The sequence below is a fragment of the Mixophyes fleayi genome, chromosome 11 (genome assembly GCF_038048845.1).
Source record: "Mixophyes fleayi isolate aMixFle1 chromosome 11, aMixFle1.hap1, whole genome shotgun sequence".
In the NCBI taxonomy this organism is placed as follows: domain Eukaryota; kingdom Metazoa; phylum Chordata; class Amphibia; order Anura; family Limnodynastidae; genus Mixophyes; species Mixophyes fleayi.
The window spans coordinates 15,033,292-15,039,946 of NC_134412.1; the positions used below are offsets into that span (position 1 = coordinate 15,033,292).

Genomic DNA, 6,655 nt, shown 5'->3' on the forward strand with positions numbered 1-6,655 from the left:
AAGCCATCTTTGCCCACCCAGAATGACGTAAAAAGGGAGAAGCCATCTTTGCACACCTGCAAGTTGTGGCTCCCATCTTCCTACACCTGGAAACCACCCATTTCAGGTAATTTCTACTTCTTATGTGTTTTACTAGAAGGTTGTGACTGAGAAGGTGCATTGTGAAAAATAATATGTGCACTTGAAAACATACTCTGTAAATCATATAAGTTGTAATATATATTGGACAATATGGTTTTGGGGTGGGGTTGGTCTAGATGTATTGAAATATTTAGCAGTAAGTTTTCTGCACCTCTATAACTAGTTTAAGTATTTACTTGTTTGCAATGTTGCGGCCTGTCTCTCTGCAGCTGTTGTGGTACTATAAGTCCCAGTATACCCTCTGGACCCTAGATAGAGAAGCACCACCCACCTGATAATGTCTGTTGTATCTGTGGGTTAGAATAGATATTTCTTAAAATGTACCTACCACCAACAGATAATAGAATACCTTATTCATACTTACCAACTCTCCCTGAATGTCAGGGAGACTCCCTGAAATAGGGGTGATCTCCCTCACTCCCTGAAGAGTCTGGCATTCTCCCTGATGCTGAGCCAGTACAAGACGTGGTTGGCTTCGCCATCTGTGGCATGATGACACAGTTTAGAAATTGTGTCCTATGTCCATGTATTGATGCCTATGGAGGTGGCCATTTTCATGGAGACCAAGTTTTAATCAAAGACTGCCAGGTAAGACAACATGACTTCAGGAATGGAGACAGAAATGTAAAAGACACTTCAGTATCTAGAGATTCATTAGCTGCTTTTCTTTAACGCATAGTTGCCTACTCTCCTGGAATGTCTGGGAGACTCCCGCATTTCTGGGAGACCTCCCGGGAGAGCAGGGCAACCTCCCGGTTCTCGCCCCCCGCAATAGATAAGTGGCGGGGTTTAACGCAAATATCGCATCAACTTAGCCAAAATTACGCAATTTTTCAAGTCCTGCCCTTGCACGCCCACCGGCCCCTGGATCTCCCTGAAGCCAAAGAGGAAAAGTTAGCAAGTATGACCTTATGTTAAAACATATCTGCCAACAACTCTGGTTTTAGGTGGCCAGCTTTGAATTTCAGTAACCAGAGGTCATAGGTGTATAGTGGGTATGGTCTAATTAGCCACAATTTTTCGATCAGGAATGTTGAGAAACATGTTAAGCCTAATATCTCTATTAAATGCAAAAAATAAATCATTATCTTTGGTGTACCAGCCGGCAGCCATGTGCTTAGACAAAAAAGTATATACCGTTATACTGAAATCATATATTTCTTAGTCCCCTTACACTGCAACATGACGGTGCCCCACTTCTCCAATCACACTTCCTTTGTTTGATCCTTTTCTTTCCATCATGAAGACAGTGGTCCTAAATATGTAGTTAGATGGAATTTGAAGTGACGGTTTCACTCTTTGCACAATGGACTTTTCCAGTTGGACAATTCTGAAAAAACAAACACTGATTGATTTTCCTAACACATTTCACAAAACAAGTATTGGGCCTGCACCTGTGACTGTGCAAGCTGGACAGTTAGGTGAATGTACACACAGTAAACATTGTATTTTACAGATCCAAGACCCCTGCACATCACACACCCACCTGCAACTAAAGTTGGCCACTCAAGATGCCAGTCCTGCTACTTGGTGAGTGTGGCTAGCGGTAGGTGGCCAGACTGGACAAGACTGGCCGTTCTGCACCACTGTGATCTGGGAATGCAGCCAAAATGTGTCTGCTAACACTGGCCACTAGTGGTCACTTTACCAATATGTCCAATAATGAGTTAATCGTTATAAATATCAATCATTGCAGTCGTTCTTGGACCACACACAATCTGATAATGGGCTGATTGCTGCCAGCGTAACATTTATCATTATACTGAAGGTGGTACCAGCACTGGCACAAGAGTACCCAGCTAAGGACTCTGCAGTTTTTAGTGCTCGTTGCAGTTAGTACAGTGGAACATATTTTTTAATCCCTTTATTAAAACCAGCAATCCAGACGTTGGTTCCTGGTGACTCCCTAGAGCAGTGGTTTCCAAACTGTGTGCCTAGGCTCCCTGGGGTGCCTCAGCCAGGGCCAGTGGTAAGCAAAACGGAGGACTACTTGGTCATTATTTTGGCTTAGGGGTGCCTTGAAAAAATTATGTAAACCCTAAGGGTGCCTTGAACTAAAAAAGTTTGGGATCCACTGCCCTAGAGAACTTGGGCAGTGTCTACTAGCTATTCAAACAGGCATGCAACCAACATTGAGAAGTGGTGTGATTTACTGTTGTATATTTAACCCTTTTTCCACTAGACAATGAATGTGGCACAGTCTCCAATGCTGTGGTTCCTTTTAGTATACCTCCCAAACTTTGGGTAGGCGGCTTCAGAGCAGGGGGTGCGACCACATCATGTTGGGGTGTGGTCACTGTGCACTGGGGGCGTGGGCAAACTGGGGCGTGTCTATCACTTTGAATAGCTAAACTCCCCAGTTCCACCCTCCTCTCCAAACACCTTCTTTGTGGTGCGCATGACACCCGTTGACCGCTGCAGAGAGCACACAATATCATCGCTGACATCTTTGATGATGTCATCTGTCATGTGATTGTATGAAGTATGTCAGTATAAACTCAGCCTGACAGTTTCATGTTTATTTTTTAGCTTTTATTAAGCCATACATGTAGTTTTATCAATGTTTTGTTCAGTGATATATATATTTATATCACACACACTGAAGAATATGCTTGAAAAGGTAAATTTTAACATTGTAAACAGGCTCATTATAATAACATTAAAGTAACATAAACAAAGAACAAAACATTATGATTAATTATACTGTAATGTTGTATTTGACTTAACTACAAACTCAACTTTTGATACAAGATTTTATAAAACAAAATATGTGTTTACTGGGCAATTAATATCTTCGACATACCACCCAACTTTCGAAGTTGGGTAATCGGGTGATGAGGCGTGGCCATGTGACGTTGGGAGTTCCACGTCCCATCGGAGGCCTGTCCAGCGATTCCGAGCACTGGACCACCCAATGTCCCCTTCAGTGTCACGCATACCAGCGGCAGAGATACCAACACAAAGCTGGCCGCATTTGGGACGGTGAAACAGAACCCTCAAATCGGGACTATCCCGTCTACATCAGGACTGATGCCAGATATGTTTTAGTAGTCATCTGTCCCTAATTTGCAAGTTTTGTCCCTGGAAATCAGGAATAGATGAAACCATAATTAATTTTCAAACGTTTTCCGGTTCATGGGATTATTTGTGATTCCATCTCATCAGCAATATAAATGTAATGGATATTTGTATAAATCAATATAAAACAATTACTTAATAGTGCATTTGAAATTCAGCAATACATTACATAATATGGGGAAGTAACATTTGCTTTAAACAAGTGTTGTTGCATTTAGTTAATTGGCTAGCAGAGCCAGTTTTACAGATTAGTGGAAGTAGCCTGTTAATAGTTATGATAATATATGTATTCTGTGTATTTCATCCAGTTAACAAATATAGATAATCAATACACTTTATGTAGTAACCTTATTTAACCTATGTTTTGTTATTGCTACCTTTATTATTATCTTCTGTGCATAACTTGTATTCAGTTTTGTATCGATCATGTAATATTTTTCACAATATTGACTTTCTTGCAGCAGTAAAATTAAATTTCATATAATCGGTAGGACACTGCCACCTACTGGGCCAAAGGATAATAAAAAGAGTGAAAATACATATATAATGATACTGTACTTTTTAAAAAAAAAAAAAATGTGCATCTAAATTACATGTGCAACCAGACATCAGTTATGGTATAATAAACTGAATATAGAATGTTTTCTCTCCTATCATTCCATTTTTGACTCTGCATTCGGTCTTCTGCCCCCAACATTCCAAAGAGACTGCAGTCACCTAAGTGATCAATGATCTATTTACAGGAAAGTCTAAGGGTCATGTCTCCATGCTCGTCCTCTTGGACCTCTCTGCTGCTTTTGACACTGTTGATCACCCTCTTCACCTCCACGCCCTTCGCTCCAGTGGCCTTTGTGACACAGTTCTTTATTGGTTCACTTCTATTGAACCGCTACTTCAGTGTCTTTATTTCTGTTACATCCACCCTTCCACTCCCGATCAGCCCGTTGACTTAGTGGTTAGCACTTCTGCCTCACAGCACTGAGGTCATGAGTGCCAATCCCGACCATGGCCTTATCTGTGCGGAGTTCGCATGTTCTACCCGTGTTTGCGTGGGTTTCCTCTAGGTGCTCCGGTTTCCTCCCATACTCCAAAAACATATCAGTAGGTTCATTGGCTGCTATTAAATTGACCATAGTCTGTGTGTGTGTGTTAGGGAATTTAGACTGTAAGCCCCAAAGGGACAGGGACTGATGTAAGTGAGTTCTCTGTACAGCGCTGCGGAACTAGTGGCGCTATATAAATAGCTGATGATGATGATGATCAGTTGGGCTCCCATGAAGCTCTATTCTTGTCCCTTACTTTTCTCACTGTACACTTCTCTCTTCATTCGGCCTCCAGTACAACCTCTCCTCCCCCTGACCTATCCTCTTCTGTACTATCTTGTGTAACCAACTGTCTGTCTGCTATTTCCACATGGTTATCCCAATCCTACCTAAACTGCAACATGTCTAAAACAGAACTTATCATCTTCCCTAGTCCCAAAGCCACCACCTCCTCTCAAATCTCCATCATCAATAACACCACAATTCCCTCAGTTTCCCAAGATTACCTTAGAAATATTGCCATGATACGCCCTTTTCTTTCCCAGGATGCTACCAAAACTCTTATCCATTCCCTCATTATCTCCTGCCTTGACTACTGTCAATCAATGGTATAATATTCGGGTGTGAGTTTAGGTGGCCCTGCCCATTTTAAAAAGCGTGAACCTGTGTCTTCACTACCAAAGAATGGTCTTCACCACACAGGTTTGTGAACACATACCATACCTGGTATTCTGAGGACCTCAAAAAACAGTTGTTTAGGCTCATAAGGCTGGAAAAGGTCACAAAAAATTATGTGAAAGACTTTGGGCTTCACTAGTCCGCCGTCAGGCAGGTAGTGTACAAATGGGGAAAATTCAAAATCATTGTTACTCTCCAGAGAAATACTCCAAGAGCAAGGCATAAAATATTCAGGGAGATCACAAAGAAACCCAGCGTAACATTAAAATATCTCCGGGTCTCTCTTGTACTTGCTAATGTCGGTGGTCATGAGTCCACTATCAAGTAAACACTAAACAAGAATAGTGCATTAGGGGATAGCAAGGATGAAGCCACTACTCTGCAAGAGGAACATTGCTGCCTGTTTAAGGTTTGCTAAAGACCACCTGGAGGAGCTAGAAACTACTGGAAGAATGTTTAGTGGAGAGATGAGTCTAAAATAGAACTTTTTGGCTTTTACGAGAAACGTTATGTTTGGAGAAGAGAACCTCCTATCAACTGTAAAATACAGTGGGACAATATTATCTTATTGCACACACAAGTTTCATACATCATTTATTTGCATCATCATCTATTTTATCTGTAACCTTCTCCTGACCGGCCTCCCTCACTCCCATCTCGTCCCTCCTCGCTCTGTTCCTAATGCGGGTGCAAGAGTTATCTTTCTCTCATGCCGCTCTTCCTCTGCCTCCCCTCTCTGCCTTGCCCTTCACTGGCTCCCTTTCCCCTACAGAATCCTCTTTAAACTCCTCACCGTCACTTACAAGGCTCTCCTCCAGTCCACTGCCCCTTATATTTCTAACCTCCTCTCCATCCACACTCCTGCCCGTTCCCTGCATTCTGCCAAGGACTGTCGCCATCCTTTGCACTGATAACCTCATCCTACTCCAGAATTCAAGACTTCTCCCGTGCTGCCCCTTTTACTGGAACAACCTCCCTCCCTCCATCCGTCTGTCCCCTAATCTTGGCTCCTTCAAATAGGCTCTCAAATCCCATCTGTTCCTTAAGGCCTACCAACCATCCAGATAAACTTCTGTAACTGTTCTTACCACCTCCCACTTCCCGGTCTCCTCTTGCGCTTGATCCCCTCTACTGACTCCTCTCGTGCCTGCTGTCTGTTTCCCCTCCCTTTAGTATGTAAGCTCGTATGAGCAGGGCCCTCTTCCCTGCTGTCTCAATACCATTTCCTCTACTCCTACTCCACTCTACTTGCTATGCTTGGAGGTATTGTAGTCTTGGTTATACTTGTTTTACTCTGTACTGTTGTACCATTATATACTGTCTGTACTGTATTTTTGTATTTTGTACGGCGCTGCGGATACCTTGTGGCGACATATAAATAAAGAATAATAATGATAATATATATTGTACACACTAGTTACACACAAGCAGCCAGCTATCTTGAGAGTGATAATGAAGTTGTTATGGGGATGTATAGTGTCAGAGAAGACGTGTTTGTGAGTTACACCAGGAGACGGGAATGTTCCACCAACACAGAGAAAGTCTTTGATGAAGAACCACATCTCTGATTAAAATACCATTGGAGAACAGTGAAGCGTGATGTTCACTCCAAAGTGATGGTGGAGAGACACCATTAAATTGTACCCTATTCCTATGGCAAATTCAGCAATACATAACTAAATATACAATTCAATGCAGTATGAAAAGGCAGATAT

At 42.2% G+C, this 6,655-nt stretch overlaps 1 long non-coding RNA gene across 1 annotated transcript in view; it reads left to right on the forward strand.

The window, feature by feature from the left end:
- Window positions 1–41: 41 nt before the first annotated feature.
- The window catches only part of LOC142106574 (uncharacterized), a 114,845-nt gene continuing 108,231 nt past the window's right edge, over window positions 42–6,655 (forward strand). Inside the window, exon 1 of the long non-coding RNA XR_012679744.1 lies at window positions 42–106. This is a non-coding gene — a long non-coding RNA (uncharacterized LOC142106574). The remainder of the gene's footprint in view (window positions 107–6,655) is intronic.